Consider the following 22716-nt stretch of genomic DNA (forward strand, 5'->3'; position numbering starts at 1 on the left):
TAAATATACGTCCTTCATCGTTAAGGACGCAGGGTCTTTCCGTTTTTTGCACTTTCGTTTTTTTCCTCCTTACCTTTTTAAAAATCATAACCCTTTAAATTTTGCACCTAAAATTCCATATTATGGCTTATTTTTTGTGCCACCAATTCTACTTTGCAGTGACATTAGTCATTTTACCCAAAAATCGACGGCAAAACCGAAAAAAATAATTGTGCAACAAAATTGAAGAAAAAAAACGCCATTTTATAACTGTTGGGGGCTTCCGTTTCTACACAGTACATTTTTCGGTAAAAATGACACCTTATCTTCTGTAGGTCCATATGATTAAAATGATATCCTACTTATATAGGTTTGATTTTGTCGTACTTAATCATAACTACATGCAGGAAAATGTATACGTTTAATATTGTCATATTCTGACCCCTATAACTTTTTTTTTCTGCATATGGGGCGGTATGAGGGCTCATTTTTTGTGCCGTGACCTTAAGTTTTTAGCGGTAACATTTTTGTATTGATCGGATGGTTTGATCGCTTTTTATTCATGATATAAAAAGTGACCAAAGAAACATTATTTTGGACTTTGGAATTTTTTTGCGCATACGCCATTGACCGTGCGGTTTAATCAATTATATATTTTTATAGTTTGGACATTTACGCACGTGGTGATACCACATATGTTTATATTTATTATCTACATGTTTTTTTATGGGAAAAGGGGGGTGATTTGGACTTTTATTAGGGAAAGGGTTAAATGACATTTATTACCTTTTTTATTTTATTAAAAATTTTTTTTTTTGCAGTGTTATAGCTCCCATAGGGACCTATAACACTGCACACACTGATCTTATATACTGTTCACTGCAAAGCCATAGCTTTGCGTTGATCAGTGTTATCGGCGATCGATTGCTCAATCCTGCATCTCAGGCTTGGGGCAATCACTCACCGAAGGGACACGCCGGAGGAAGGTAAGGATCGCTGCCGCACGCTATTAGCCCCGGGTCTCGGCTTCAGTTACATGCCGGGACCGCTTTGACACGGGATCACGCGTTATATCACAGGAGCCGGCCAAGGATTTAAATATACGCCCTTGGTCGTTAAGAGGTTAAAAACTACAACTCCCATCGGGTGTTGGAGCACTCCCCTAGTGTATGCATAATTGTGATGCTATGTCCGTTATTATGAAATTATCAGGCGCTGAAAAGTTCTGACCCCCCCGTGATCTATAACTTATCCCCCCTATCCTTCAGATAGGGGATAAGTTATATTGCACTACAGATGTCCTGTCAGATCCAACAAAACTTTTTTTTTATGTTTATATATCACTCAGTACCTAATCCTGACCATGTACATCTAATTTGTGTCTAGCACCTTTTTATTATTTTTTTTAATACACTTTTAACCCCTTAAGGACCAAGGACATACTGGTACGTCCTTGGTCCTGCTCTCCTGATATAACGCGGGGTTACACGGTGACCCCGCATCATATCATATCATGGCGGGCCCGGCGTCATAGTGAAGCCGGGACCCGCCGCTAATAGCGCCGATCGCAGCGCCGCGCGCTATTGACCCTTTAGCCGCGCGCTCAGAGCTGAGCCACGCGGCTAAAACCGAAAGTGAAAGCTGCCGGTTAACTCAGTGGGCTGTTCGGGATAGCCGCGGCGAAATTGCGGCATCCCGAACAGCTGACAGGACAGCGGGAGGGCCCCCACCTGCCTCCTCGCTGTCCGATCGCCGAATGACTGCTCAGTGCCTGAGATCATGCGGCAGAATCATCGATCACAGGTTTCCTATGAGAAACCAGTGATCAATGATGATCAGTGTGTGCAGTGTTATAGGTCCCTATGGGACCTATAACACTGCAAAAAAAAGTGAATAACGATCATTTAACTCCTCCCCTATTAAAAGTTTGAATCACCCCCCTTTTCCCATAAAAAAAAAGTGTAAATAAAAATAAACATATATGGTATCACCGCGTGCGGAAATGTCCGAATTATAAAAATATATAATTAATTAAACCGCTCGGTCAATGGCGTGCGCACAATAAGTCCTATCAATGCAAAAATGGTACCGTTAAAAACTTCAGATCACGGTGCAAAAAATGAGCCCTCATACCGCCCCATACACGTAAAAATAAAAAAGTTATAGGGGTCAGAAAATGACAATTTTAAACGTATTAATTTTCCTGCATGTAGTTATGATTTTTTCCAGAAGTACGACAAAATCAAACCTATATAAGTAGGGTATCATTTTAATCGTATGGACCTACAGAATAAAGATAAGGTGTCATTTTTACCGAAAAATGTACTACGTAGAAACGGAAGCCCCCAAAAGTTACAAAACGGCGGGTTTTTTCAATTTTGTCGCACAACGATTTTTTTTTCCGTTTCACCGTAGATTTTTGGGCAAAATGACTGATATCATTACAAAGAAGAATTGGTGGCACAAAAAATAAGCCATCATATGTATTTTGTGGTGCAAAATTGAAAGCAAAAAACGAAAATGCAAAAACGGAAAAAACCCCGGTCCTTGAGGGGTTAATTTAGCTCAATAGTCTGAATTCCTCTTAAAGGGAGGGGGCGTGGCCTCACTCTGTAGGTCTCCACCCCCTCCCTCAGTATGCTGTCTGCTCACATCTCCCCTAGCATTAGCAAAACTACAACTCCCAGCTTGTCCTCACTGACAGTAGCGGGACACAAGCTGACAGTGGGAGGATTTTTCCTCCAGCTGTGAGCCCTGCGCTCACAGCTGTCAATCAAGGAAGTGTGTCCACGACATAGGTGATGATGCATGGACACAGCAGGACTAGTATGTGTCCAGACAGGGGGGGCAGTTGCTTGATTGGCTTTTTCAATAGGAAATACTGAAAATTTTCTAATGAAAGCAATTACAAAACCTATTCAAAAGTTTTTGTATCTGACAGTGCCCATTTAAGAAACAAAATAACGGAAAGAGAATTGGTTCCTGAGGGAAACGTATGAACGTCTCGTATGCGCTGCCTATTATACGTAAGGGCCCCAGGCTGTTGTCAGTTCTCACTAAGGCTGTGTTCACACAGGAGAATGTCCGCATGGAAAATCTCTGTGTGAACATTCCCTCGACAGCGGAGTGCTGGCAGAATATGCTGGCACTAGGACCGCTCGGAAATGCACAGTCTCATAGACTGCAATGCATTTCCGTGCAGAGTCTGCAGAAAGATTAGGCATGTCTGTTCTTTCTGGTGCAGCCTTAACCAATCATAGCTCATCTCACACTGAACTGCTCTGGGCTGTGTGTAGCAGAGTGAGGGAGGAAGTTCTCCCTGTATGGCTTCAGTTCAGGTGATGTCACGCCTACTGGGGAACGCCCCTTCCCAGTCTGTGAATCTGACTGAGCAGAAAATACAGAGCAATATCAAGGTAGAAAGCTAAAATATAATAAAAAATAAAGGCAGGGGTGGTTTATCATGATGGGGGCAGTGAGGATTATAAAACTTAACAAGATCATGACAGGTACTTTTTAAGGGTAGACTCAGACATGCCCTTTCCTAAGCAGTGGATGTCAGAATGAGTGAGCAACAGAACAGAAAATTTGTTAGCTAAACGCAGAAGCTACACATGAAACAGATATGTAAAGCAACTGCATAAACTAGTGGGTAATATTTGTAAGCATTATTATTTTTTCTGTGATACTGAATGAAGAACTGCTACAAAATGCTGTGTGTGTGAAATCACACTAAGGGTTTATTCACACAGCAGAATTCCCGCACATCCGCACCAATTCCACTTCCACATTCATTTTGGTGGTTTCTGACTTGTGCAGAGTTTCTGCGGAATCCGCATGCGGAAATTCAGAAGTGTGATTGGGAATGCGGAATCCCATAGAAGTCTATTGGGCTTTAATTTGAGGCGGAATTCACATACAGGAATTTGGCTGTTTGAGAAGACCCTAAGGCCCTATTCACACGGCAGAATTTCCTCAAGCGGAATTCCTCCTCAAATGAAAGCTTAAAGGGGTGTTCCGGCTTTAGACATTTTATCGCCCATCCTTATCTCCCTGCAGCACCCGCTTTATGTGCGGAGCTGCATCTACTGGAGATGTGATTTAATGTAACGCGACTCCCCCTCGTGATGTCACGCCCCCTACCTTCATGTCTATGGGAGGGGGCGTAACGGCCATTACGCCCTCTCCCATAGACCTGAATGGAGGGGGCGTGACATCACGAGGGGGGCGTGGCGTGGTGTTATGTCACATCTTCAGTAGACGCAGCTCCACTCCGATCAGACATCTTATCAGGGAGGGATAAAATGTCTAAAGCCGGAATGCCCCTTTAAAGGGGTACTCCGCACCCCTAGACATCTTATCCCCTATCCAAAGGATAGGTGATAAGATGTCAGATCGCCGGGGTCCCACTGCTGGGGACCCCCGGGATCTCTGCTGCAGCACCCACCTGTACGGCTTCCACCTCACACCGGCAACGCTGGAGGCTTCGGATTCCTACCACAATGGACGAGCGTGACGTCACGACTCCGCCCTGTGTGACGTTACACCCCGCCCCCTCAATGCAAGTCTATGGGAGGGGATGTGACGGACCTCCCATAGACTTGCTCTGAGGGGGCGGGGAGTGATGTCACACGGGGCGGAGTCGTGACATCACGCTCTTCCGCCATTGTGGTCGGGATCCGAAGCCTCCAGCGTTGCCGGTGTGAGGTGGAAGCCGTACAGGTGGGTGCTGCAGCCGAGATCCCGGGGGTCCCCAGCAGCGGGACCTTGGCGATCTGACATCTTATCCCCTATCCTTTGGGTAGGGGATAAGATGTCTAGGGGTGCGGAGTACCCCTTTAATACACTTCTATGGGAGTCCACACTCTCATTCACACTTTGGCAGAATTTCAGCTTGGATTCCGCACCAATTCAGCACCAAATCCTCAAAAGCGGAAGCGGAATTGGGGCGGATGAGCGTAAATTCTGCTGTGTAAATAGGGCCTATGTCAGACAAGAATATTGTTCCACAACTGTATCTAGTTTTAGCAGTTTCCGGTGAGCTAATTCAACAACAGTTCAAAGAAAGACGGAAAAAGTGGGGAGATTTATCAAAACTTGTGTACAGGAAGAGTGGTGCATTTACCATAGCAACCAGATTTTCTGTAATTTTTCAGAGGCCTTTATTGATAAAAAAAATATTGAGCAACTGCACTGCTCTTTCTTTACACAGGTTTTGATCCCTCTCTCCCCAAGGTCCCTACTCACTGACAACAAGATTCCTGCTTTCTGCCAGTGAATGGAAACAGGTTTGCTCATTCCAAACTCTCTCCTCTCCAGTCCATCCTTAATGCTGCAGCCAGACTCATCTTCCTCTCCAGCCGCTACACCGACGCCTCCTCCCTGTGCCAGTCACTACACTGGTTACCAATTCAGTCCAGAATACAGTACAAAATCCTCAGTCTCACACACAAAGCTCTCCACAAAGCTGCACCTCCCTACATCTCCTCTCTCCTCTCTGTCTACCATCCTACACGTTCTCTCTGATCTGCTAATGATCTCACCTCTTCTATAATCCGAACTTCTCACTCCCGTCTCCAAGACTTCACTCGTGCTGCACCGGTTCTCTGGAATGCTATCCCTCAGACTCGACAACAACATCCATAGTTTCAAGTGTGGCCTAAAAACACATCTCTTCAGACAGGCCTATAACATTCTTTAATTGGCCTCAATATCCTCAACATATCCCCACACCTCTTGTTTGAATAGTTATTGTGTAATATTATGTCCGATACTTTGTTTGTACCCCATAATTGTAAGCGCTGCGGAATCTGTAGGCGCTATATAAATAAAATTATTATTATAACCTCTTCATTCATCTGTCCCAATATTTTGCTTTTATATTAGCAGTACAACAGAATGAACAGGCTACTACGCCCCTCGCACAGTGGACACCATTGACATAATTTAAATGTTAGTAACAATTTAACTTTTGCCATGTTGCACAGACATGGCAAAAGTTGAGGGAATTTGGAGTTTCAGTGCTGAGACCCCCCTCTGATCATTAGTTATAGCTGGCTGACTCATGCGGCAGTGCACTTTACTCCCTGGCTATCTGCTCAATGCAGGACACAGGTTCCATAGACTATAATAGAGCCAACTTAAAGGAAAACTGTCAGATATTTTACCCGATCCACCCGGCCGTTCGCCCGCAATTGTAGTTTTATTCTATGTGTATATCTTGCTGTAACTGGCACGGGCGGGGCTTCTGTAGGTTAACTGGCACTGACATCAGCGCTGCTTATGAATATTCATCCCCCCCTCCCTCCAGTTAGGAGCGGCGAAGAGAGGGAGAACTGGAGGGAGGGGGGGGGGGGGGGGATGAATATTCATAAGCGGCGCTGATGTCAGTGCCAGTTAACCTACAGAAGTCCTGCCTGTGCCAGTTACAGCAAGATATACACATAGAATAAAACTACAATTGCGGACGAACGGCAGGTTTTAAACCGCGTCTCCCACCCTATCCACCAGTACTGTGGATAGTGCGGGAAAAAATGACAGTTTTAATTTAATGTAATCTGTTGGACTGTACGCCGAGTGCGCTTCACCTGGTTATTGCTAATAATTGGAGGGGGTCTCAGCCACGAGACCTCAACCAATTTTAACTTTTGATATGTCACACAAGGCTTTAAAGGCTACTGTCATTTAAAAAAAAATATTTAAGCACAGCATTGCTTTAAAAGTGTATTCCGGTGAAAAACATATATATATATATATATATATATATATATATATATATATATATAATATATTTTGTGGTTTTTTTCATATCAACTGGCTCCAGAAAGTTAAACAGATTTGTAAATTACTTCTATAAAAAAAAATCTTAGTCCTACCAGTACTTAGCTGCTGAAGTTGAGTTGTTCTTTTCTGTCTAACAAAAGTGCTCTCTGCTAACATCTCTGTCTGTCCAGAGAAGGAGCAAATCCCCATAGTACTGTGGTCAGACAGAAAAGAACATCTCAACTTCAGCAGCTAAGTACTGGTAGGATTAAGATTTTTTAATAGAAGTAATTTACTAATCTGTTTAACTTTCTGGAGTCAGTTAATATGTATACTGAGTGACTGAACACTATCCAAAGGATAGTGGATAAGATGCTCCGGGACTGATTACCGGCGACTACAGGGTGGGCGGCGTGTGATGTCACGCTCCGCACCGCAATGCAAGCCTACGGGAGGGGGCGTGATAGCTGTCACGCCCCCTCCCGTAGGCTCACATTGAGGGGGCGGGGCGTGACATCACACGCCGCCCACCCTGTAGTCGCCGGTAATCTGTCCCGGAGCGAACACGCTCCGGGGACTGATTACAAACGGGGTGCCTCGTGCAAGATCACGGGGGTCCCCAGCGACGGGACTCCCCTTTAAGGTGAACATATATATCTTCAACAACTGTTGCCTGAACGTTCATTTAACAGACTGCTATCTCTTCCAATCTCCCTATATAAAAAAAAATTGCCACTACTGAGTGTTCATGTATTCTTAATGGAGAGAGAAGGGGTAAGGCACTGCCGGACAGCTCTGGTGGCAGCTTATCTGTCTCATGACAAAAGGGTCAGGCAGTTGAAATCCTACAAGCCCAACCCTTCTATTCCCTGACATCAGCCAGAAGGGCCCTATACCCTCTATTCTCCCCACAGATGAACATATTGCATGTGTATTAATCTGTATTATAGACGTAAATCCCAGACAGCTGTCAGTCTGGGTCATCAGACCTGTGGTCAGCCAGTGACTTAAAAATAAGCATGTCATATACTTGTCTGTGGGAACCTTAGACAGTCAGCGACTCCTGCTGAAGTTGGGTGGGGGTTCAGCTAACTTTTGACTAAAGTCTAGGGGCACCTTCATAACATATTCTATTGTTTTACTGGGAAAAAAATACTGCATTGTCAAGTTAACGACGAACTCTCCAAACAGATCCTTAATGCAGATGTAAACCCAGCTGATGCCTTATTTCCAGTAAATACATTAATGACTAAATGAATTCCACAAAAATAACCAGTTTCTTTAATAGGAATGAAGGTTTGGGGTGCCCCCCATATGTGAATGTACAGGGCACATTCATACGGTTGAGTTTCCTTCTACAAGTTTGAGCTGCTGCAAATTTTCAGCTCAAACTCCCAGCGGAAAACTCACTGAACCCCCGCCCGTGTGAATGTACCCTAAAAATACTACACTAACACAAAATAAAAAGTAAAACACTACATACACACCCTTACACGTCCCTCCCCCCCCCCCCCCCCCAAATAAAAATGAAAGACATCTCATACGGCAATACAGCAGTGTTTCCTAAACAGAGTCTCCAACTCTCGTATTGTTGGACAGCCATTGACTGTCCAGGCATGCTGGGAGTTTTGCAACAGCTGGAGGCACCCTGTTTGGGAAACATTGCCGTAGGGTTTTGGTGGAGACAAGCGCCATCCTTGTATCTGGGTCCGCCCCCATTGCAAATTCCGAATTTAGGCCTCAAATGCGCATGGCACTCTCTCACTCCTGAGCCCTGTCGTATTTCAATGAAACAGTTTAGGGCCACATATGGGGTATTTCCGTACTCAGGAGAAATTGCTTTACAAATTTTGGGTGGCTTTTTCTCCTTTTACCCCTAATGAAGAGGAAAAGTTAGGGGTCTACACCAGCATGTTGGTATAAAAAAAAAATTTACACTAACATGCTGGTGTTGCCCCATACTTTTCATTTTCACAAGAAATAAAAGGAGAAAAAGACCCTCAAAATTTGTAACGCAATTTCTTCCGAGTACGGAAATACCCCATATGTGGACGTAAAATGCTTTACGGACGCACAACATGGCTCAGGAGTGAGAGCGCCATGTACATTTGAGGCCTAAATTGATGATTTGCACAGAGGTGGCTGATAGTTACAGCAGTTCTGACATGAATGCAAAAGAAAACAACCACATGTGACCCGATTTTGGAAACTACACCACTCAAGGAACGTAACAAGGGGTATAGTGAGCCTTAACACCCCACGGTCTTTGACAAATTTTCGTTAAAATTGGACTTGAAAATTTTAAATAGTTTTTGTTTTCCCCCGAAATGCTGGTGTTACCCCAAATTTTTCATTTTCACAAGGGGTAATAGGAAAAAAGCCCACCAAAATTTGTAGCCCCATATGTGGATGTAAAGTTCTCTGCTGGTAAACTACAATGCTCAGAAGAGAAGGAGCGACATTGGGCTCTTGGAGGGAGAATTAGGCTGGAATTAAAGGCCATATGCATTTACAAAGCCCCCAGGTTGCAAGAACAGTGGACCCCACATGTGACCTCATTTTGGAAACTACACCTCTCACGGAATGTAATAAGGGGTGTATTACACGTTCTGTACTCTTTACCTGTGCCAGGGTTACCTGCTCCTCTGGACATCAGGTGAGGGCGGCTCCATTTTACTTTTTTTTGGACATTGCGTGTTCTGTACAGGACCCTGAAGAAGCTTCTGTCCTCTACATAGACCAGTGTTTCCCAAAAAGGGTGCCTCCAGCTGTTGCAAAACTTCGGCTGTCTGGGCATGCTGGGAGTTGTAGTTTTGCAACAGCTGGAGGCATCCTCTTTGGGAAACACTGAAATAGACAGTGATTTACACCTCCAAGCAGATCTTTATTACTTTTTATATGTAAGGATTTGCTTTATCTATATTAGTTATCTACTTGTTTTTGTTTAATCCTCACTTTTTCCTATTTTTGGATGACATTTTGGTGGCTTCAGAACCAATTACCAGGTTTCCATAGAGTTCTGGTCTCAACATACAATGGTCATCCTGGAACCAATTAATATTGTAACTTGAGGGACCACTGTATTGTTTTTAGGGTACATTCACACGGGTGGGGGTTCACAGCGAGTTTCCCGCTGGGAATTTGAGCTGCAGCGAAAAATTTTCTGCATCTCAAACTTGCAGTGAGAAACTCGCTCTAAACCCTGCCCATGTGACTGTACCCTGTACAGTCACATGGGGAGGGGGGCAAAACTACAACTCTCAGCATGCAGTGACAGCAGAAAGGCATGCTGGGACTTGTAGTTATGCAACAGCTGGAGGCATACTACTACAACTTCCAGCATGCCCTTCGGCTCTGCGTGCATGCTGGGGGTTGTAGTTATGCAACAGCTGGAGGCACACTGGTTGCAAAGCACAGAGTTTGTTACTTAACTCAGTGTTTTCTAACTGGTGTGCCTCCAGCTGTTGCAAAACTACAACTCCAAGCATGCATGGTCTGTCAGTGCATGCTGGGAATTAGTTTTGCAACAGCTGGAGGCACACGGGTTGGGAAACACAGAGTTAGGAAACAGACAATATTTCTCAACCAGTGTGCCTCCAGTTGTTGCAAAACTACAACTCCCAGCATGCCCGGACAGCCAAAGGGCATGCTGAGAGTTGTAGTTTTTCAACAACTGGAGAACAGTTTAGAGACCACTGTGTAGGGATCTGAACTTTCACCCCCCTCCCCCAAGTCAGCTGAGACACTGTGATTGGTCCACAGGGACTAATGACAATGATCGCTGACCAGGACCATTCACAGATGGTCCTGGGGTGTGTTGCAGAACTTGTCTCCCGCCGCTTTAGCGGGACTTCTGCCTGTTAACCAGTGCGATGCCGTGCATCGCCGGGTTAACTGAATGACTTATATAAAACGTCAGGATGCGCGAACTAGCTACATAACCTGATGCTTAAAAGTAATTCTGTGGGAAGGGGTTAAGCGCCCACTTGGAAACCTATCTATATAGTTAATTGTAAGGCTGTATTCATGGTACCTTTTATTTCTGGCATGCTCTCCTGGGCAGTACCATCAGAGAGACTAGTGAAGGGTCACATCCAGCGTTCAGATCATATGACCGCCTCTGGTCATGATGCTATATTGAGCTTACAGGAAAGGCTTCCGAAGTAGTAGCCCGTGCCAATACTGCAGGTCTGTGTACAGCAAGGAAAGGGGATCACATCAATGATAATACTGTTTTTAGGTGACTCATGAGGAAATGGTGACTGCCATTAGTTTGGGTTTGTAATTAGGTATAGACACTTGTTTTTTTGTGTGATCTCCTTCATTCATGTCCCCCATATGTCTGCTCAAGACTCTTTGATTTAAAAAAGCCAAGCACTGTAATTAAATACTGTATAATAGATTATGAATGGAAAGACGGGGCTTGTGCTTGCCCATTGCTTCAAGCAAACCCAAACCAGACTCCCTCATTACAAACAGATATGTTCTGCTCTGAAATGCTGTGGGGGGAGAAAGAAAACATGGCTGGAACACAGGGTAAAGTGCCACACGGGGCGGTAAATGCTGCTTAGTTTCATTTACAAGTCTCTACTATGCACGAAAACACTGGGCCTCGATTATTAAACAAGGGCGTGGAGATAAAAAAAATATACTACTTGTCCAAGGAACTAAAGCGGGAGCACAATCTACTTATCCCGGGACAGTTTATTTTACTACTCCCTGCTGCGGCTGTAGCTCTAGTGTGTCCACTCGTGACTGCCAGTGGGAAATCCACCGGACACACAGAGCTACCCAGCCCTCTCACTTCAGCCGCAGCGTGAAATATAGTGTTATCATAAATTATACTGGCTTCAGCATATTTTTGCTTCAAATACTACAACACTTCCTGTCTGGGGTATTTTCATTTGTTAAATTGATTAGTAAAAACAGCATAATAATGAATAGAGATGACAGTAAGAGTACCTATAAATGCTACTACAGTGACCCTCGACCTACGATGGCCCTGACATACGATAATTTCAACATGCGATGGCCTCTCAGAGGCAGCATCAACATACGATGCTTTTATATGTCGGGGCCATTGCATAAACGGCTATCCGGCAGCGCAGACTGCTTCAGCTACCACTGGATAGCCGTTTACAGTGCCCCGTGTGGTCCACTGACGATCACTTACCTGTCCTCGGGGCTCCGGCGCGTCCTCTTCGGGATCTCCTGCATCGTCGGCGCTCTCCATCGTCATCATCACGTCGCTGCACACGCTGTCCCGTCATCCAATAGGAGCGGCGTGCATAGCGACGTGATGGCGGCGACGGAGAGCGAGGATGCCGGGGAAGTAGAGGCCTTGCCAGAGCATCGGGGACGCGGCGACAGCGATGGAAGGCGACATCCAGGGCAGCGGTGACAGTCCGGAGCGGCGGGGACAGGTGAGTACAACTTTAACAGTGGTCTACAACCTGCGGACCTCCAGGTGTTGCAAAACTACAACACCCAGCATGCCCGGACAGCCGTTGGAGGTCCGCAGGTTGTAGACCACTGTCCTATACTTTACATTGCATGGATCCCTCAACATGCGATGGTTTCAACAAACGATGGTCTGTTTGGAACGGATTACCATCGTATGTTGAGGGACCACTGTTTAGTGTGTATTGTTCAATCGCTGCATGTTTAAAGGGGTACTCCGGTGGAAAACACTTTTTCAGATCAACTGATTTCAGAAAATTAAACAGAATTGTAACTTAAGCCTATTAAAAAAATCTTCTAATACTTATAAGGCTGGGTTCACACCACGATTTTGCTCTAGTTTCCAAATACGGTTTAATGTACAAAACCAGATTACCCAAAGAACGGATCCAACCGTATAAAACCAGATGCTAAAAGTCAATAAAACTTAATCCGTTTTTTTCCCCCCAAATTTTAATAAAGTTCCAGTTCTGTTGAAATTAGGTCGGAGAGAGACAGGAGAGCAAGTGTTTTATTGTGCTAGATTTTTGTTGTGTATCTTGGATATTACCATGTTTGTTGTGCCCATTTTGCGCCTTCAGCTTTTATAGCTGCGGGAACGTGAGTGAGTATAAGTGGAAGCGAGTTTCACGTTGGTTTTGGGTGCACCCAGTTAACGCCATTCTGCCGCGGTTAGGTGCCTTTGACTCGCTGTACGTCCAATTACGGATGTACCCAGAGAAATTCCATAATTACCTGCGGATGGCCCCTTCCAGCTTTGACACTTTGGATCTGGGTTGGAGAGGACATTCCGCAGCAGGATAAACTATTTCGTATTGCTGTATCACCCGAACAGCATCTGTTGGTTACTCTCAGGTTTTTGTTTAAATATGTCATTAAATCCAGTTTAGAGAGTTCTATGTTAACAACTGTGGTTAGTTTCCGGATAGGGATGAACATAGTACAAATTTATCTTCATGTGTATGTGATTCCACCTGAAAATGCATACACCCCTAGCTGCATGTTTGTTTTTAGTAATCATTTTTTAAAGCTCTTTTAGTAGCTATTATGTAAGTATTCTTTTATAATATACTTATTTTTTGATAGGCCCTTAAATTTAGGCTGCTTAGGGGAGATTTGGCAAAATCTGTCCAGAAGAAAATGTGCAGTTGCCCTTAGCAAATTGTCGGAGTCCTTCTTTCAATTTCGAAAATCACTATAAAAAAAAATGGTTGCTATGGGCAACTCAGCAACTTTACCTCTGGCCAGGTTGTGATAAATCTCCACCTTTATTCCCCATTGTGAAAGTAGGGCATGTGCCCATACCAAACGAGCATAATTATTTTTTGATGTGCAAAGCAAGGTGTTTGGTTGCTATAGGCCACTGTTCCATAGCTTGAATGTGCACATATTGTAGGAGATGAATCCAAACCTATCCAGATGTGAAGTTGCCCATAGCAACCAATCAGTATGTATTTGTAATGACGAAATGCAATATACCAATTTATTGGTTGCTATGGGCAAATTAGCTACTTTACACTTGCAATGATATTGATATGAGACCCATTGTGCCAGGATAGTGTCAGATATTAATTTGGAAAGTTAATGTAGTCTCTGTGGTGCAATTGGGTAGCACGTTCGGTCTAAACAACTGAAAGGTTGGTGGTTCAACTCCACCCAGAGACCCAACTATCTCTTCCAATTTATATCTAGTGACGCTATCCTTACTACAAATGTTTGTGTTTAACCCCTTAACGACCCAGGACATACGTACCTGTCCTGAGTCTTCTCCCTTTCTATAACGTGGGGCCACGCCATACGTCATAGCAGGTCAGGCTAATAGCATGCGGCACTGATCGCGGTGCCGCACGCTACTAACACTTTAGAAACGGTGTTCAAAGTTGATTGCTGCGTCTAAAGTGAAAGTAAACTACTCCCGGCTAGCTCTGTGGGCTGATCGGGACTGTCGTGGCGAAATTGCGGTGTCCCGAACAGCTGGATGACACATGGAAGGTCCCCTACCTTCCTCCTGTGTGTCCGATCACCGAATGACTGCTCCATGCCTGAAATCCAGACATGAGCAGTCAAGCGGCAGAATCAGTGATCAATGTTATCCTATGGGATAACAATGATCAATGTAAAAGATCAGTGTGTGCAGTGTTATAGCCACCTATGGGAGCTAAAACATTGCAAGAAAAAAGTCAAAGATTATTTGACCCATTCCCTAATAAAAGAATCACCCCCCTTTTCTCATTTAAAAAAAACTGTAAATAAAAATAAACATGTGGAAATGTCCGAATTATAAAAATATTGTTAATTAAACCGCACGGTCAATGGCGTAAGCGCAACAAAAATTCCAAAGTCACTTTTTAGATCATGAAAATAGCAATCAAGTCTGATCAATACAAAAATGATACCCCTAAGACTTCAGATCATGGCGCAAAAAATGAGCCCTCATACCGCCCCATACTTGGAGAAATAAGTTATAGGGGTCAGAAGATGACAATTTTAAACGTATACATTTTCCTGCATGTAGTTATGATTTTTTTCCACAAGTGCGACAAAATCAAACCTATATAAGTAGGGTCTCACTTTAATTGTATGGACCTACAGAATAAAGATAAGATGTCATTTTTACCGAAAAATGTACTGCATAGAAACGGAGGCCCTGAAATTTAATAACAAAATAATTTTTTTGTTTACATATTTGATATTGCCACATGGCTAACTGTCTGAACTATTAAAATTAGTGAATTATTAACATTTTATTTTAATAGTTCAGACAGTTACCCATGTGGCAGTATCAAATTTATGCTGGTTTCTGTACAGGATCATTAATAAAGATCCTGTACATCAACCGGCGTAAACATAAAAAAAACAAATTGCTGCTGTTTGGTCACATCACATGCTAGAAACTTTTAATATGGCCAGTGTACATTTTTCAAATCAGCTGAATTTTTTATTTTTTTGGGAATTTCAGACTGATATAATAATCGATTAGTTGTCGATTATTTTAATAATTGTTAGCTGCAGCCCTAGTATTTAAGTACTAGTACTCTTCCTCTACACTGAAGTGTATTTTTAAAAATGTTTTGGGAACAGTATACATTTTTTGGGAAAATACTTATGTTTGTACCTTTTTTTTTTTTTTTTTTTGTAGCTTTGGAGGGTGCATCATCTTGACCTTTTTCCTAAAAATGAGAAGAATTGAAAAATCTATTTGAATAAAATGTTATTAAAAAAAGAAGTGGAACTGCAATGTTAAATGGGCACTCCGCTGCCCTGCCTTCCGGCGCTCCGCTTGCAGCACGAGGGGGCGGCCTCAAACATGGAAGCCCACACACAGCATTCGGAGTAATAAACTTCCAGACGATGCGAGCGGAGCTCCGGAAGGCAGGGCAGAGGAGTACCCCTTTAACCCCTTGGGGACGGAGCCCATTATGACCCTAAGGACGGGAGCATTTTTTGCAAATCTGACCACTGTCACTTTAAGCATTAATAACTCTGGAATGCTTTTACTTATAAATTTGATTCCGAGATAGTTTTTTCGTGACATATTCTACTTTGTTAGTGGTAAATTTTCGGCGATACTTGCATCCTTTCTTGGTGAAAAATTCAAAAATTTCATGAAAAATTTGAAAATTTTGCATTTTTCTAACTTTGAAGCTCTCTGCTTATAAGGAATATGGATATTCCAAATAAATTATATATTGATTCACATATACAATATATCTACTTTATGTTTGCATCATAAAATTGATGAGTTTTTACTTTTGGAAGACATCAGAGGGCTTCAAAGTTCAGCAACAATTTTCCAATTTTTTGCAAAATTTTCAAAATCAGAATTTTTCAGGGACCAGTTCAGGTTTGAAGTGGATTTGAAGGGTCTTCTGGTTAGAAATACCCCATAAATGACCCCATTATAAAAACTGCACCCCTCAAAGTATTCAAAATGACAGTCAGCGTTTTAACCCTTTAGGTGTTTCACAGGAATAGCAGCAAAGTGAAGGAGAAAATTCAAAATCTTAATTTTTTACACTGGCATGTTCTTGTAGACCCAGTTTTTGAATTTTTACAAGGGGTAAAAGGAAAAAAATCCTCTTAAAATTTGTAACCCAATTTCTCTCGAGTAAGAAAATACCTCATATGTGTATGTCAAGTGTTCGGCAGGTGCACTAGAGGGCTCAGAAGCGAAGGAGCAACAATGGGATTTGGGAGAGTGAGTTTTTCTGAAATGGTTTTTGGGGGGCATGTCCCATTTAGGAAGCCCCTATGGTGCCAGGACAGCAAAAAAAAAAAACACATTGCACACTATTATGGAAACAACACCCCTCAAGGAACGTAACAAGGGGTACGGTGAGCCTTAACACCCCACAGGTGTTTGACAACTTTTTGTTAAAGTCGGATGTGTAAATGAAAAAAAAAAATTTTTCCACTAAAATGCTGGTTTTTCCCCAAATTTTACTTTTTTACAAAGGGTAATAGGAGAAAATGCCCCCCAAAATTTGTAACCCCACTTCTTCTGAGTATGGAAATACCCCATGTTTGGACGTCAAGTGCACTGCGAGCGAACTACAATGCTCAGAAGAGAAGGAGCGCCATTGAGCTTTTAGAGAGATAATTTGTTTGGAATGGAAGTCTGGGGCCATGTGGATTTACAAAGCCCCCCGTGGTGCCAGAACAGTGAACCCCCCACATGTGACCCCATTTTGGAAACTACACCCCTCACGGAATGTAATAAGGGGTACAGTGAGCATTTACACCCCACTGGCGTTTGACAGATCTTTGGAACAGTGGGCTGTGCAAACAAAAAAATTAAATTTTTCATTTTCACGTACCACTGTTCCAAAAATCTGTCAGACCCCTGTGGGGCGTAAATGCTCACTGTACCCCTTATTACATTCCGTGAGGGGTGTAGTTTCCAAAATGGGGTCACATGTGGGTATTTATTTTTTTGCATTTATGTCAGAACCGCTGTAAAATCAGCCACCCCTGTGCAAATCACCAATTTAGGCCTCAAATGTACATGGTGCACTCTCACTCCTGAGCCTTGTTGTGTGCCCGCAGAGCATTTTACGCCCACATATGGGGTATTTCCGTACTCAGGAGAAATTGCGTTACAAATTTTGGGGGTCTTTTTTTCCCTTTTACCTCTTGTGAAAATAAAAAGTAAAGGGCAACAACACCAGCATGTTAGTGTAAAAAAATTTTTTTTTTTTACACTAACAGGCTGGTGTAGACCCCAACTTTTCCTTTTCATAAGGGGTAAAAGGAGAAAAAGCCCCCCAATATTTATAGTGCAATTTCTCCCGAGTACGGAAATACCCCATGTGTCCCTAAACTGTTTCCTTGAAATACGACAGGGCTCCAAAGTGAGAGAGCACCATAGGCATTTGAGGACTAAATTGGGGATTGCATAGGGGTGGACATAGGGGTATTCTACGCCAGTGATTCCCAAACAGGGTGCCTCCAGCTGTTGCTAAACTCCCAGCATGCCTGGACTGTCAGTGGCTGTCCGGAAATGCTGGGAGCTGTTTTGCAACAGCTGGAGGCTCCGTTTTGTTAACACTGCTGTACAATACGTTTTTCATTTTTATTGGGAGGGGACAGTGTAAGGGGGTGTATATGTAGTGTTTTACCCTTTATTATGTGGTAGTGTAGTGTTTTTAGGGTACATTCACACTGGCGGGTTACGGTGAGTTTCCCGCTAGGAATTTGCGCTGCGGCGAAAAATTGGGGCAAACCTCCAGCTGTTTCAAAACTACAACTCCCAGCATGCACGGTCTGTCAGTACATGCTGGGAGTTGTAGTTTTGAAACAGCTGGAGGCACACTGGTTGGAAAATACTGAGTTGGGTTCTGTTACCTAACTCAGTATTTTCCAACCAGTGTGCCTCCAGCTGTTGCAAAACTACAATTCCAAGCAAGTCTGATCACAGAGGGGAATGCTGGGAGATGTAGTTATGCAACAGCTGGAGGTACGCAACTACAACTCCCAGCATGCCGAGACAGCTGTTTTCTTTGTGGGCATGCTGGAATTTGTAGTTTTGCAACATCTGGAGTGCTACAATTTAGAGACCACTGAACAGTGATCTCCAAACTGGACCTCCAGATGTTGCAAAACTACAACTCCCAGCATGCCCAGACAGCAAACAGCCTGTGTGGGCATGCTAGGAGTTGTAGTTTTGCAAGATCTAGAGGGCAGTATAGAGATCACTGTGCAGTGGTCTCTAAACTGCAGACCTTCAGCTGTTGCAAAACTACAAATTCCAGCATGCCCACACAGCAAACAGCTGTCTAGGCATGCTGGGAGTTGTAGTTTTGCAACATCTGGAGGGCTACAGTCTAGAGACCACTATAGTGGTCTCAGACTGTAGCCCTCCAGATGTTGCTAGGCAACTACTCACCGCTTCCGTCGTATCCGGGAGCCGTCCTCTTCTGCCGCACGCCGCCGCAGATCTCCGTCGCTCCGCTGCCTCTGGAGGGGTAAGTGGACTCCGGCGCCGCTCCTCTTCGTTTTCCCCGTTCTGCCCCGCGTATTGTGGGAGGGCAGGACGGGGAAAACAAAAAGTAAACCACCAATTGCAGAGATAGGAGGGGTGGCAACTCTGCCACCTCACTCCTATCGCTTTAGGGGGATCGTGGGTGTCTTAGACACCCGCGATCCCCCTTCTATTTTGGGTCACCATAGACCCGTAATGACCCGGAATCGGCGCAAATCGCAAGTGTGAATTCACTTGCGATTTGCGCCGATCGCCGACATGGGGGGGTCTAATGACCCCCCTGGGCATTTGCACGGGGTGCCTGCTGATAGATATCAGCAGTCACCCCGGCCCGGTCCCCGCCCGGCGGGGGCCGAAATTCCCACGGGCGTATGGATACGCCCTTCGTCCCCAACAGGTTAAAAGGAAAAACTTAGATTGTGGTGGGCTATCCAGCACTTGTTCTGGGCTTGGTGTCTAAAGTGTTTTTTGGAAAAAATTGATTATAAATGGTAGGCCATCTTAAACATTCAACATTCATGGCAATACATACCCCAAAAAGACAGGCTGAAATAATGCTATGTGGAGACGACCTCTTTAGCAACCGATGTGGGGGGAAAAAAAATGAAGGAAAAAATATATCACAAATACAAATAACCAAAATACATTCAAAAGGATAACATCTAGGTTCAATACATATTTGGCTTGATTAGAGAAACAAAAAAAAACTGTATATACTGTTATGCAATGAACAAGTTCCAAAAAACATATGCACATAGATTTATGCAAACATGTCCAGCTTAAAAATTTGCACTGTTGCCCATAGCAACCTGTACACACTATAGAAAGGTTAAATTATGGCTATGCAATTCTGCAATAAAAAATACTCCAAAATTAATTTAATCAAGAAACAGGAAAAAGCAATAAACATATGCAAATATTGGTAGAAAATTGTATTCATTGCATGGCTGATTAATATTGTATTTTTTGACATATGTTTTAAAGAAATACATACTCTACCTACTATGGCCATGTGCAGTAAAAATATTTTGAAGCAAACTACAATCTGAAATTTTTACAAATATAACCATGAAAGGTTAAAAAAAGTAAAATACTAGAGAGAGAAGGAGTGATTGAGACCATATGCAACCTAATTACAGTGAATAAATCACATACCGCAGAAAATTATATAAATACATCAAACATATGCATTAAATGCTTTATAAAAAAAAATATATGGTGCAGTTATGCAAAAAAAAATTTACAAAATGCTAAAATTAATAAAGTCACTCAGAAGTAGAAACACATAGAAAGGGGTTAAATGTATGAACAACAAAGGGTTAAACACTACCAGGAAGAAAATGGTGCATATATACACTTACTTGCAGGCCCAAAATGTCAGATGGGGTGTAATGATGGTTTCACTTAATGGCTGCAGAAAAAGGAGCTCTCTGGGCTTGAGGAAGAAGGGAGGGCGTTTCCCAGCATGTTCCAGAAGGTAGGTGGGGCTTTTGGATCGCTATGCGCATGTGCAAAAATAGACACCGGATTCAGAAAACCGTACACATGTACAGTTCTCAGACTACATGTTAAAAATAAAAAAAACTATCCAGTTAGAATATGTTTTGGACCCGGACACGATCATAGTAGACCATGGTTATGAGTACGGGGGGGGAACACAAAAAAAGATGAATTACAAAACTGATATAACCATATACGGTACATAATGTGGTATACGGTTTTTAATGTTAGGTCAATGGACATGGTCTCGGGATGTTGCCCCATAGCCTCTCTATTTGTCTGTGACGGATACATTATGAGAGGCTATGGGGCAACATACATTCATTTAAGTGTGGTGATCGAAAGAAAAATTCCACTAACCAGGTTTTACCTTCAAGTTCATTCCACAGGTTCTTTCTGTCCCATTAATGAAGGACACATGTGCACCCACCATATATAGGATGCACATTCACTATTATCCACACTTTCCTACTGAGGAAGGGGTCGTTTTTAGCACCCTGAAACGTGTCTAGGCAATTACCTTGTCTGAACAGAGCGCCATTTATATGCACTACCTTGATTTAAGCCGGCACGGAAGAACGCAATACAAACCACCTGCTGCATTAACCAACAACTCTCTCTCACCAAGTGCACCGCAAGCCTGCTGCCTTTACCATCAGAACCAATCGAGAGTCAGATACCTGCACTGGTGTTTGCCAACACCACGGACCGCACACGAGGGAGCCCCTTGCTGGAGCCCTCCATCAGCCCGGGCATCCAAGCCGGAACCATCGCGGAGATCACATCGCTTGCATCCATCAGCCCGTTGCAGTGCGGGACCAGCAGCCACGGTGAGACAGAGCCATTTATTTGTCTAAAGACTGTGGGCAATACATCATAAGTTAACATAAAAGTGACTTTGCTATTTCCATCATTAGTACTGAATTACCAGACTAACGGTCCATTCCGGACCATTGACAATCAGGATCTGCAGATATTTTTTCAAATTAGGTAGTTGCTCTCCATATATCTTATTCATTCTGTCATTAGGGCCCAATGACAGTTTGATAATGATAATGCTCTGATAATTTTATCATCAAGTCTTTTACCTATGTAATGGTTGGCTTTGAAAAAATGCTAATTAATAAAAAAAAACTGTCTGCAAATATATTCATTGTGTACCCAGTAGGGTGATATTCTTGAGGTGTGGTCAATCTTTGTTTTTGATCTTTTTCCCATTGGATCGGTGGGGATCGATCTTCTAACCACATTAACCTCGAATACCTGGTTGTGAGCTGCACACACATTTTCTCTAATTTACAAATCTGTTCAACTTTTTTTTTTCAAATAAACTGGTTCCAATGTAAGGGCTCATGTACACGGGATGATACTGCACTGAATATATAATTGAGAGGTGCACAGAAGTGAACACACTTTTTCATGGGAGGAAGACCACAAGTAGCAACAGACCGCCCATCGCCCCCTGCCCCTGCCCCCCCCCCCCCCCCCCCCGTTTCCTTACCAGACACCTATTTTTCAAGCACAAGTTTCTTCTCAGTCTGGTATTTGAATAATTTTTTCATATTATATATACACACACACATACCGTATATCTTAAACAAAAAAATTGATATTGGGGAAAAATTTTAAAAAAAAGTGCTTTAAATGGGCACTGTCGGATCCAAAAACTTATGTTGTTACTGGTGAAAATTAAAGACCTTTAGTAATATACTTATTTAATGTAATATTTAATAAAGAAAACTGCTCCTGAAAATCCCATCACTAGGGGACACTAACCAGTCCTGCAGCAGCCTCAAGCTTGTCCATGAGTCATGGACAAGAAATGACTTACAAGGCTGCATGAGCAGACTCACCAATCACCTCCCACCACCAAAAGGGAGGGACACGCCCCCTTCCCCTGAGAGGATTTATAACATTGTAAGCGAATGAAAAGTGGGATTTTTATAATAAATATAGGTGTTAGATACATAAAATTAGATGTACATGGTCAGGGTTAGATACGGAATAACTTTTTGTGGGATCCAACTGGTACACTTTCATTTTATTTTATTAATAGCACAAAGTGCCACTGAAATACCATTTAAAATTGTGTCCCCCTTTCCTTTATGGTTGTTTCCATATAGGGAGAGCAGGGGCAGCAGTGAATGATTGAATTGTTTTATTGCATCAACCATAGACCTGTAAAAAGACCTTTCAGGGGCACTGTCACTTTTTCCCTTTGCTGATCTGTAGGTTCAGTTCTGAATATCAAAAATAAGGAGACTGCCATGGAAGAGAGGAGTGTTCGAAAAGATGCAGAGCAATTCACCCAGTAAATCAGAGGCAGAGGGCACGTCACGTCGCGGATGGAGCCGTAGGTGGAAAGGCGGAGAATCGGGCGTTGGGCCACAGCCCAAAACGCTCCTATTATGCTTTTAAAACTTCATTTACTGATCAGCAGCAAAAGAATATTAAAGTGATTACAGAAGAAAAACTTTAAATATAATAAATGATGTAGCCAAACATGCTGGCATCTAATATCAGCCAATCAGAAT

General features: G+C 43.1%; 1 non-coding gene across 1 annotated transcript; it reads left to right on the forward strand.

Moving 5' to 3' along the window:
• Nucleotides 1-13790: 13790 nt before the first annotated feature.
• TRNAF-AAA (transfer RNA phenylalanine (anticodon AAA)) lies at nt 13791-13866 on the forward strand. The gene has a single exon. It is a non-coding gene; the product is annotated as a tRNA-Phe (tRNA).
• Nucleotides 13867-22716: the final 8850 nt, after the last annotated feature.

Source organism: Hyla sarda, chromosome 5, assembly GCF_029499605.1.
Source record: "Hyla sarda isolate aHylSar1 chromosome 5, aHylSar1.hap1, whole genome shotgun sequence".
NCBI lineage: Eukaryota > Metazoa > Chordata > Amphibia > Anura > Hylidae > Hyla > Hyla sarda.